The 12,525-nt window shown below is 40.6% G+C and overlaps 1 pseudogene; it reads left to right on the forward strand.

Moving 5' to 3' along the window:
• Nucleotides 1–10,720: 10,720 nt before the first annotated feature.
• Nucleotides 10,721–11,177, forward strand: LOC109257886 (nucleoside diphosphate kinase, mitochondrial-like; annotated as a pseudogene).
• The last annotated feature ends 1,348 nt before the right edge of the window (nucleotides 11,178–12,525 follow it).

Consider the following 12,525-nt stretch of genomic DNA (forward strand, 5'->3'; position numbering starts at 1 on the left):
CATATAAGGCAATTCAGATTTGGGGAAAATTTGTTACTGCAGCACAGTCTGGTGGCATTTCACCAGAGCAGATAGTGAACCACCTGAAGGCCATGTAGTCAAGTTCAACACCTCAGGGGTAACAGAATTATGATACAGAAGGATCTGGGCCCCTGACATTGTGGAGATAACATGTCACCTCTGAATTATTTACTCCTAAGATTTATATGGGTAAATAAATATTTATCTGTTTAAGCCACCACTGATTTGGGTCAGTTTTGCAGCAGTCTAGTCCATTCTTGATAACATTTTTGCACTTCTCATAGTGTCTTGTATGGCATCTCACTTATCAGAGATACTCAATTGAACATTTGGTGAATTGACATAGAATAGATGAGGAGAGAGTGTGAGAAGATAAAGGGTATTTAGGCAAAAGCATATTGAGGAGCAGTCCACTGATGAGGAAAAGCTATTTAAGCTTAAACTTCTGGACAAGATTTCCTGGCATTGCTGGGCACACCAATTGAGAAATAGAGTCCTAAAACAGAGGTGTCCCTCCATCATCCCATGGGTCTAATCACACCTACAGATGGGTTTTTTTGGCTTGCACTACACTTTTTTAAAAATGTGAATTAGTTGCCAATGTTCATAAATAGAGTTTACATGGAAATCTATGTTTCTGGCTTCTTTTGAAAAATAAAAAGATCTGGAAAATCGGGGCGTATATGGTAACAAATTGGCTAGAAGCATGGGTGCCCCTTTTAGTCAGGACATGAGTAATCAGTTCATGATGACTATGACATTGTCTCTGCAACATCGAGGCCATTTGCCAATTGCCATCGATAGCATAGTGCTTGCTTTCTTGCTTTTTAAAAGCTTGATCTGCTTCCACATGCAATCTTACAAATAACTACCTACATTGGAACACCTGCCTTAGACATTTGCCTTAGAGGCAAGATCCTAGGGCACAAGAATTGGACAGCAAGAAAAAAAGGAAGTGGGAGATACGAGACAGCAGTACTGACAACAGAGGGATCTCAGGCAACAAGAACTGTGATGGCAGAAGGCATTTATGTGAGCAGGTGTGATGAGAGGACAATGATCCCAGTAGGCATATGACCATCGTATTCTCTGCCTGTTGTCTTAGCCCCACCAAAAGATGAAGTGGCCCCCAGGCCCCAGGTCTAATGTAAGAACCATATGCTGTTGTGCTCTTCTGAGCCCTGCTCCTAGATCTTGATAGAATTCTTGACAACCTGAATGGTGATTGGTGCTTCTCCAAAGACTTGAAAGATTGAGAGGGAAATAGATACTCTATTCGTTTCCCCCTACTCATCTTGGTTTCAATAAGAAATGTGAAGATGGAAGATGAAATACAAGCAGAGACAAAATGAGGTTGTAAATCAAACACGTTTTTACTCTCCTTGCTCAGAAAAGCTTGTTGAGTGCTTAAGAGAGCGAGAGAAAGAGGAAGATACGGAGAGGGAAGGAAGGAGGGAGGAGGCTCGCATTGAGTTATATTGTTATGTTTCAGTTAATCTCTTGATGTCGGTGGGTGTAGAGCCCCGGATGTTAGAGCTAATGCAATATGCATTAGTCCATCACATTGGGAAATCTCTAGTTCCTGCAACAAGGAATTAATAAATCTAGTAATTGTGTCATGTCAGTAATATAGGCTTGGAAAAAAATTGTGCAAATTGTCTGATAAACGTGCATGCCCAGATAGCATGCGTTTCTGAGGCCTTCCACAGAGATTGACCCAACAGTTGCCCTGGAATTACCTCTCTTCCACTCTGCCCTCTAGGAGGAGCTGGTACGAAACTGAATGGTCATTTATTGAGTGTGGCATTGGCATCCAATTGATAGCATACAAAATCGATTCTTTATGCTTTGTTTCTTATCAAACCCATCCCCAGAATACGAGTTCTCTAAGGCAATTAGAAATAATCACAGGCTTGCCAAAATGTTCTTTTCTATTTTCTAAACACTAAAATCAAAATGTGGTTCAGTTTCAGCTCTTAAGGGGCTCAGGTTTTTTTGTTTTTTGTTTTTTTGGGGTTTTTTTTTGGTAATTTTGTTTGTTTGTTTGTTTTTAATAAAATGAATAGCTAAGCAGTTGTCTGCAACATCAGGACGCTATATATGTATCCAGAATGATACATGTGTCATTCTTGTAAAGCGTTTCTGAATTTCTCTTTTTGATTTTTCGGCAGCATGCTGAAAGGTATAAAATTAAAAATCATTGTGTCACGTCATCATCATTGATTCTTATACCTCTTCAGAGTGCTAAATTCTACACAGAGGTAAGGATGTGGGAGAAGTAAAAGAAATCCAGGAAGTGAAGGAAGTCTGAAAAGGAAGTATTTTGAGGACAGAATCGGATTTACCACAATTACACCAATTTATTTGCTGCTGGAAGATTCTTGTGCCACTTATGATGACAAGTTGCATAGCTTGAGAAAACCGATGACAACAGAATGTTATGTCCCCATGTGTACCCAAGACAATTAATCTCTTAGAGGCTGAGGACACAGCAATTTGAAGGTACCACACATCACAATCAACACAAGTGAATATTGACTATATCTGCTCGGATGGATCCTCTGGCAGGACTTTCATGCCGGTCAGAAAACCACCACGTTCCCATTGCTATAAATATGTCTTCTGTCATCAATAAGTTTTGGAAGCAAAAATCCACACCCACAGTCTTCTTAACAGTCGTTTGACTTCAGTTCCTTTTCTCTAGATTGTGGACCCAAGAGGGCACAACATTTTTCTCTTCTGTATCAATCCAGAAAGTTTTATTTGTAGTAGCTCTTGGGCACGGTGTTGAGGCCACTTCCAGCTCTAGTGCTATGACTGATTAGCCATGCCTAACATGAGTAAGGAAAACGAGCATTGTCCCATTTTGTCTGGGTGTTTGCCAGCTCCGTCCTAAACTCTCTGCTTTTCACTTTCCAGAGAAATCAGCAGTTGAGTCCTAGCTATCTCCTTCACAAGACTTCCTTCGGTATGCAACATCTAACTGTGAATCAACACTTCTCATGCAAGTAAGATGGAATTTAGAATCTCTTCAGCAGGACTGACTCCCTTAGGTCAGACCCTCAGTATTCCATAATTACTATGCCTTGTTCAAACTACAGTTTTCAGTTTCTCGGATAGGATGAAATGTGTTAATGTATCTTTTAAATTAGTCTAAAAATGAATGAATGAAATCATCTTAGAGTCTGGAAAATAATTTTAACTCTAACGTTTAAGCCTGACTAGAGCTGGAAAAAAATGGCAGAAAAGTGGAAAAGGCAAGAAAGCGAGAGAGGAGTTGGCTGAACTTTACATGTTAAGTGACAAGGGAGCCAATAAGAAATTTGACTCTAAGAGTGAAGAGAAATTTTCCAATCTGAAAGATATATTATATTAGTCAGGGTTCTCCAGAGAAACTGTGTGTGTGTGTGTGTGTGTGTGTGTGTGTGTGTGCGCACGGGGGAGGGGTGGAGAGGGAGAAGGAGAGATAAGGAGAGGGAAAGAGAGAGGTAGAAAGAGAGAATGAATATAAGGAATTGGCTCATGCAGTTATAGAGGCTGAGAAGTCCCACAATCTGACATCTGCAAGCAAAAGACCCATAAAAACTATTAGCGTCATATTCCAGTCTGAGCCTGAAGGCCTAGGAACCAGAAGAACTGATGGTGTAAGTCCCAGTCCAAAGGTAGAAAATGACCAATGTCTCAGCTCAAGCATTCAAGAGAAAGCAAACTCTCCCTCCCTCTGCCTTCCCACAGTGGGAAGGACATCTTCTTTACTCAGTCTGATTCAAATGCTGACATCTTCTGGAGATATCCTCACACCCAGAAATAATGTTCAACGAAATAATCTGGGCACCTCACAACCTCGTCAAGTTGACACGTAAAATTAACCATCACCATATTAAAGGAATAAATTATATGCTGGGGAGGGAGGCTAGGTATGATATGAGACATTAAAGAAATGGAGCTGATCAACATCCTGGAAGAAGATATATGACTTGGGGTGATTTTAAAACATGTCTGCAAATGACCTGATACTTGTATCAAAAATTAGAGTCTAATCATTCATCATTGAAAAATGGCTGGCCCTACACATGTCATTAAGACTGACTGTCAGGGGCGCCTGGGTGGCTCAGTTGGTTAAGCGGCCGACTTGGGCTCAGGTCATGATCTCGCGGTCCGTGAGTTTGAGCCCCACGTCAGGCTCTGTGCTGACAGCTCAGAGCCTGGAGCCTGTTTCAGATTCTGTGTCTCCTCTCTCTCTGACCCTCCCCCATTCATGCTCTGTCTCTCTCTGTCTCAAAAATAAAAAATAAACGTTAAAAAAAAAAAGACTGACTGTCAGAAGCTAGCTTGTGAAAGGGGGTTCAGCCAGCTCTCACTCAGTCTCTCTTTCAACATGTATATTTAGAACCCTGATCCACAAGGTAAGAAAACATGCTGGAGAAATTATGTCAACAGACTACATAAAGGGGCGCCCGGATGCCTCAGTTGGTTAAGAGCCTGACTCTTGGTTTGGGCTCAGGTCATGACCTCACAGTTTGTGAGTTCGAGCCCTACGTCAGGCTCTGCACTTGTCAGTGTGGAGCCTGCTTGGGATTCTCTGTCTCCCTCTCTCTCTCTCTCTCTCTCTCTCTCTCTGGCCCTCCCTTGCTTGTGCTCTCTCTCACTCTCTCTCAAAATAAATAAATAAACTTAAAAAAAAAAGACTACATAAAGATAGAGGAAGAAGCTAAAGAAGCCCCATCTGTTCAGCCCCCACTCGAAAATGCCACCAGGCAAACTTAACCTTCAGACGTGTGAATGAACAAGGCTTCAGGTATCCCAAGTCACCACTGTGTGATTCAACCTTGCAGAGACTCCACGCAAGAATGGCCGACTGAGCTCAGTCAATTCCAGGCCATTCAGAGATAATAATGATCATCATAATAAATACTGTCGTTGTTTTAAGCCACAAAGTTTTGAAATGCTTCATTACCCAGTTAATAGATAACCAGAATTCACCCTTTAAATCGACTTTTTTCTGAGCATCTTTCTTATCATCAAGGATAGGAATAGGCCATCTCTAAATGTCTTTACAATTCTAAAATGTAGTGGAGAATATAAGTTGAAGTTGAAGCTGATGCGAAGGGATAGTATTTGAGGTAAATTTGGGTGTTAGTTTAACCCCATATTGTGCCTCTTTTCCTTCCTGTCCTTCAAAGTACAGACTTCTCTGTCCAGCATTGCCCGGGGAGGATGTCGTGGGACTGAAACCAGGAATATCTTGGCTCTTTGTCTCCCAAACCCAAGCCTTTAGGAAATCACATGCACTTTTGAGAGATGGAGGAAAGGAAGTAAAGTAACATGCAGTATGAGGCAGACGAGCTCGGGAAAAAATATAGGAGCAGGAGAGAGATAAACCACCCCACCCCCTCCATACACACACACACACACACACACACACACACACACACACAAATATAAGGAGATTCCTCTGGACTGAGGTTGGGGTAGAGAGAAAGGAAAGAAAGATCTGAGATTCTTGCTAGCAGGGAGGGCTGTGTGCATCTCCTTGGCAGCAGCCTGAGGAAGCAGTAAATCTCCAGAGAAGAATGATATGTCTGGACAGTGGGATTCTGGGAGGACTTGAAATAGAGCCCCGTGTCCCAAACATGGCATGAAGCCCCAGAGAATTACCAAGCAGGAAGAACCTGAAAATCAAAATAAGTTGACATATAAAAAATGAAGAGATGTGATTTTTCTTGTCTTCCTGAGTCTGTGAAGGGTGATTCATATCCTACACTGGGAGTTAGGAGTGATCAGAGATATTTCAAGAACTGATGAGTTGAGCTTCCAGGATTTGGAGAAGTTTTTTGCCTGGTTTGGGAGAGCAGAGAGTATTTTTCTTATAAGAGAGGGTAATGGGGAAAGTTCATGGGGAATGGGGAAAAGAAAACAGCATGTTTTTGAAGATGGTCCCCTTGCCAAACCATGCAGGTTTAGGTGAAGGCAAAAAAGAAAGGAAGAGGTGTGTGTGTGTGTGTGTGTGTGTGTGTGTGTGTGTGTGTGTGTACCTCATTATGGAACGTGAAATCTCAAGCCACACTAGTCCCCATTTTACAAAGGGCCACACAGAGACCTTTTCCCTGTTTTATGGGTAAAACAACTAACTTTGTTGCAGAAAAAAAGTGGAAGGCATCACCACTGAGGGTCAGGAGGTGTTAGCAGCAGTGACAGGTGAGGTGCACCATAAGCAGCTTCTAGAGCTGTAGACCAAATAAGAGGGCAGAGTAGGGCAGAAGATTCAGGAAAGACTCTTCAATTGTTTATATGAAATTTTCTTGAAGATCTCCGGAAACATTTAGGGGCTAGAGTTTTTAAAGGTCTGCACATTGACACAGATACCGAGGGTATTTTATATTTGCCATAAATATGACCTGATATTATCTTTAGAATAACAAAGTCTTAGAAAACTCAGGTTCCAAAATCATTTTTTTTAATCTAGAATGCATTCTAAAATGATTCTATGATCTAATTGGCAATAACTAAGCCTCTGATAGACCACTGTGCAAATCTAATTCTATGATTCTGGGTAATTGTGAAATTAAGTTTAGTCAGAAAGCTTCATTTCCCTCTATTTCTTAAGCCATGATCTAAATAAACACTGCCTTTTAGAATTAATCTCTCTTTCCCACATACGCTTATAGAAGTGTGATTGTTTCTCTATAGCGGCAATTATCACAATCCGATTTGGGTTAGTCTGTTATGTTTGTGGCTGACTCCTCACAAGGTTGTGAGCTCTGGAAAGGCAGTGACCTTGCACTTTTCATTATGTGCCTCTCACAATTCCCCTTATAGAGCACTGTGTTCAATATTCCTTCACTCGTTCTTTGCAAACAAGTTTGTAGAATACTGTTTTGTGCCCCGCACTGTGCTCAATAAATGGTTCAGGGAATTGAAAATGATAAGACTCTCATTTGTGGTAATGAAGCCATTAGGAAAGCTAAGGTGTTTCTCCAAAAATATTGTTTAAAGGAAAAGTAGTTATAAAAAAAAATCTGACTGATCAGCTTTAAATAGTTTATTTAGGACATTTACCTCTAGGTTCCTAAGACAGATGAACTTACAATGTTCCGTTTTTGTGTAACTTTAGTATTTGTATAAGAGTTATAATAAATTTGTATGTTGTTTTGAAATCATTGCATTTTTATGATGGTCAGTAATTTTTATATCATTAAGATCTGTTCTTTTAAGTTTAGTAGAATTTATCAATAAAACAGTCTGGGTCTAACACGTAAAGAGTTTGAAAGCCATCACTTCAATCCTCACAACAAAATTGCTGAACAAACTAAAAATCAACAACTGTTCTTGGATCCTTCAGAAGACTGAGACCACAGGACAAACTGCTGCCCCCACAACTGAAGGGACAGAGAGAGAGAAAGAGAGAGAGAGAGAATTACAGCTTATTGGGAACAGAAGCCACTGCATCCAGGAACTAGCAGGAACATATAAATGGCAGTTGATCAGTTGCTGGAGGCTAAGCATGGACTAGCTTAAGAAATAAAAACTCCTAAATGCCAAATATTAAGGGTGTCTCCACACTTTTGTAAGTCTTACCCTTACAAGCCCCACCAGCTTCTTACAGTGAAGATCAGAGACAACTATCTGGTGCTCTAACAAAGGAAGGGGGAAAGGAACCATTCTGCAATATGCCCACATCATTCTGTTCTCTGTTAACAAAGAGCTTCCTTCAAGAAAAGTTATCTTACCAGACCCCAACTGATATGCGGCAAGGGAAGTGCCCAGAACCAATTCCCTCCAGTTTGTCAGATGGGAGGAAGTCATGCACAATTCCAGTGCCATCAAGCCTTCCTGTCTCACCAAAGGGACAGGAAAAGCTGACGAGTACTTGTAAAGATCACAGGCCAGGGGCACAGGTCCACTGAAAGATTGAGATCTAATAGTACGGTCATAGAACACTCCCCCTTCACACCTTACCGTCACAGCAACAGGACTCCTTTATAATAACAGGGAAGTATAGCAGAAAGAACTGCAATGCTCAGATTCTCTTTTTAAATTTTTTATTAAGTTTATTTCTTTATTTTGAAAGAGAGAGAGAACAGGGGAGAGGCAGAGAGAGAGGTACAGAGAGAATCCCAAGTAGGCTCCACACTGTCAGCACAGAGCCTGATGCAAGGTTCAAACCTATGAACCATGAGATCATGATGTGAGCCAAAATCAAGAGTCAGACACTTAACTGACTGAGCCACACAGGCACCCCTGCAATGCTCGGATTCTATTTAAAAAGGAACCTTTAGAGAAACCCAAAGGCAACACAGGACACCAAAACAAGGACACCAGACAAAATTTTAACCTCTGACACCTGCAGAAAGAGCAAACAATAAAAACAGCCTAGCTTCTAGCCAGATAAATATAATACTTGACACGAAAGGTCTGTTTGCCTCGGCTTTTTAACCAATACATCATATCCAGCTTTCAATAAAAAGTTACAAGATACAAGTTAATAAAGGAAAACAAAAAACAAAAACACAGTCTCAAGACACAAAACAAGCATCAGAACGAGACTCAGAAAGGACAGATTTTAAAATCATCAGGCCAGGAATTTAATATAACTCTGGTTAATATACTAAGGACTCTAATGGAAGAATTAACAGCATAGGAGAACAGATGGGTAATGTAAGCAGAGAGATGGAAACTAAGAAAGAATCAAAACTAAATGCTAGAAATTAGAAAAAGGTAACAGAAATGAAGAATGCTTTGATGGTTCATCAGTAGACTGAAAACAGCTGAGGAAATAATCAGTGATCAGTGGTGTAAGATTTGAAGTCGTGTTAACAGAAACTTCCCAAACTGAAAAGCAGACAGAAAGTAGTCTTTTAAAAAAGGAACAGATATCCAAGAATTTGGGGACAATTACAAAGGTCGTAAGACACCTATAATAGGAACACCAGAAAGAAGAGGAAAAAAAGGAACAGGAAAAATATCTGAAGCAATAGTGACGGAGAATTTTCCAAAATTAGTAACAAGCACCAAACCTCTGATCAGAGATCAGAGAGCACCAAGCAGGATAAATAATAAACACACACACACACACACACACACAAACCCTACACCTAGGTATCTTATATTCAAGCTGCAGAACACAAAAACAAAAATAAACAAATAAAAAGTTCTAATAGATAAATAAACAAATATTTAAAAAAAGGGGGTGCCTGGGTGGCTCAGTCATTTAAACATCTAACTCTTGATATTGGCTCAGGTCATGATCTTGCAGTTCATAGGATTGGTCCCCACATCAGGCTCTGTGCTGGTGGCATGGAGCCTGCTTGGGATTCTTTCTCTCCCTCTCTCTCATCCCCTACCCTGCTTGCACTCTCTCTCTCTCTCTCTCTCTCTCTCTCAAAATAAATATTTAAAAAAGTTTTGAAATCAGAGAGAAAAAAATCTTTACCTATAGAAGAAAAAGTGTAAGAATTATATCAGACTTCTTTTCAGAAACCATGCAAACAGGAGGACAGTAAATGAAATATTTGAAGTATTGGGGAAAAAAAACCTATCAGCCTAGATTTCTATATCCAGTGAAATTGTCCTTCAAAAATTAAGGAAAAATAAAGACATTCTCAAACAAAAATTGAGGGAATTTGTTGACAGTAGCCTTGCCTTTCAGAAAATGTTTAAAAAAAATTCTTCAGAGAGATGGAAAATGATACAGGTAAGAAAATTCAGTCTACATGAAGAAAGAAAGGACATTAGAATAGGAATCAATTAAAGTAAAAGAAAAGACTTTATTTTGATAATTGATCTAAAAAGTAACTTGCTCAAAATAATAGTACCAATAATGCACTGGATGATTAAAGCCTATGGATAAGTGAAATGAATGACAGCAATGTTCTAAGGAATGAGAGAAAAGATTGGAAATGCCCTGTTAGAGAGTACCTTGCAGTACTTGTGAGGTGATCTAGTGTCATTCAGAAATGGGCTTCGATTATTAAATGTACATTGCCAGACTCTAGGGCAACCATTAAAAATTTTTAAAAATGTGTGATCGGTATGCTAAGGAAGGGGAGAAAATCAAATCACATAAAAAGCTGAATTAGGAGTGCCTGGCTGGCTCAGTTGGAAAAGCACACAACTTGATCTCTGGGTGGTGAGTTCCAGCCTCAAGATAGGTGTAGAGATTCCTTTTAAAAAAAAAAAAAAAAAAGCTGAATTACCATCAGAGAAGGTAGAAAACAATATGAAGATAACAAAGTAACAAAGAAAGAGCGATGTGTAGGAAATGGTAAAAACAGGGCAGTTAATTTATCCAACTGTATGAATAATCATTTTAAATGTGAATGGTCTAAATTTACCAGTTAAAAGACAGACACTGTTAGCATGGATTAAAAACAAACAAACACCAGGCCCAGCTCAGCAAGAAACCCATTTTAACTATAAAGTAATAGATTAAAAGTAAATGGATGGAGGGGGCCTCAGGAAGCTGGTTCAGGCTGGCTCAACAAGGTGGGGTGTCATGAGTGGCCTCTCTTCTGGTGCACGGTGCCATGGAGCCTTCTCAGCAGCCCGCTGCCCCTGGTAGAGGCTGCTTGTGCACCTCAGCTCAGGAGGGCCCTCCTGGACCTGAAGCAGACTCTGGTGAGGAGGGTTGCAGCAGTGACTCACTGGGGCAGGCTTGTAATCCAGTGCTTGGAGAAGAGGGGCTACAAGCTGGAGGGGGATGGAGATGCCACAGGTGCCAGAAAGCATCCTTGTTGAGCTCTACCATGACCTACAGAGGAAGACCTTCTACCCAGCCCTCATCAGCTACTGCCCCCCTGGTGGCCATGGTCTGGGAAGGCCCCAAGGAAGTCTACACCAACTTAGCTAAGGCTGTTCCCGACACCTTCACAGATTTCAACATTCACATCAGGGCACAACCTGAGGGGTGGGCACAGGACGACTGATGGGAGAGTGAGGCTCCCCAAAACAGCCCGGACTGGTCCATGAAGCTGTGGGAATGTCATTTATGCCAGTACCTCATGTAGGGGACCCCGAAGGAAAGCCAGCTGTGATTCCAGAGAAGTGAGCTGGTGGACTGGGCAAAAGAAGGCTACCACAGTAACATCACCCAGCTTGAGCCCTCAGGGTGCCCTCTGCCATCCCAGCATCCATCTAGGATCGACGATCTCTATTGACAAAAACTTGAGCACACACTCATGCTCTGCCCGTCTGTCCCAGACCCCCTTCCTATCTATCTTCTGCCCTACCCTAGCCCAGGGTGGGTTTGAGCCACCAACAATATCCCAAGAGAGCAAGAAATTGGACCAATCCTTTCTGTACCAAAGTGCCAGACAATCTTTGAGGTGTCTCCAAAAGTGATTGTACTACCATGCTTCTCTCAAAGGGGAGGACGTTATGACTTATGATGCTATGAAAAAAAAAAGTACAAGATGAAAAAAGATACACCATGCTAATATTAATCAAAGAAAGCTGAAATGCCTATATGAATGGCAGATGAAGCAGACTTCAGAAGCAAAGATAATTTTCAGGGATAAAGAGAGTCATACGTAATGATGAAAGGGTCATTTCTCCAAGACTTAACAAACCTTAACCAAAATACATGAGGCAAAAACTGATAGAATTTTAAGGAGCAATAGACAAATCCATTATTATAGTTGAAGACTTCAGAACTCTTGTATCAGTAATTGACAGATCCAGCAAGCAAAGGAAAACTCAATATTGTTAATGTATCAGTTCTTCCCAATATGATTTAAAGATTCAGTGCAATCTCAAACAAAAGCCCAGTAAATTATTTTGTGAATATTGACAAAATGATGGTACAGTTTATAGTGAAAGGTAAAAGACACAGAATAACCAACACAATATTGAAGAATAGCAAAGTTAGCAGACTGATACTACCTGACTTCAAGACTTAACTATTCAAGCCAGAGTAAATAAGACAGTGTGGTATTGGCAGAATAAAACACAGATTAACAGGACAGAATAGAAAGCCCAGAAATAGATCCACGAAAATATGGCCAATGGTCTCTGACAAGAAAGAAAAGCAATTCAATTGGAAAAGGATAATTTTTTTAACAAAGGGCACTGGAACCAATGGAAGTCTATGTGGAAACTCATATGACACAGGGGTGCCTGTGTGGCTCAGTCAGTTAAGTGGCCAACTCTTGATTTTGGCTCAGGTCATTATCCCAGGGTCATGGGATTGGGCCCCACATTGGGCTTCATGCTGAGAGTGGAACCTGCTTAAGATTCTCTCCCTCTCCCTCTGCCTCTCTCCTGCTTGCTCATGCGCTCTAAAATAGAAGAATAGAATAGAATAGAATAGAATAGAATAGAATAGAATAGAGTAGAGTAGAGTAGAATAGGACAAAAAGAAAAAAGAAAAAAATGACACAGACCATTTGCCTTTCCGAAAACAACCTAAATGTAAAGTAAAAAATATAAAACTTCTAGGAGATAACCCAGGAAAAAGATACACATTGGGTTTGAAGATGAATTCTTAGATATAACACCAAAAACACA

This window comes from Panthera pardus, unplaced genomic scaffold (assembly GCF_024362965.1).
Source record: "Panthera pardus isolate Hobbes unplaced genomic scaffold, ASM2436296v1 HiC_scaffold_16, whole genome shotgun sequence".
NCBI classification, from domain to species: domain Eukaryota; kingdom Metazoa; phylum Chordata; class Mammalia; order Carnivora; family Felidae; genus Panthera; species Panthera pardus.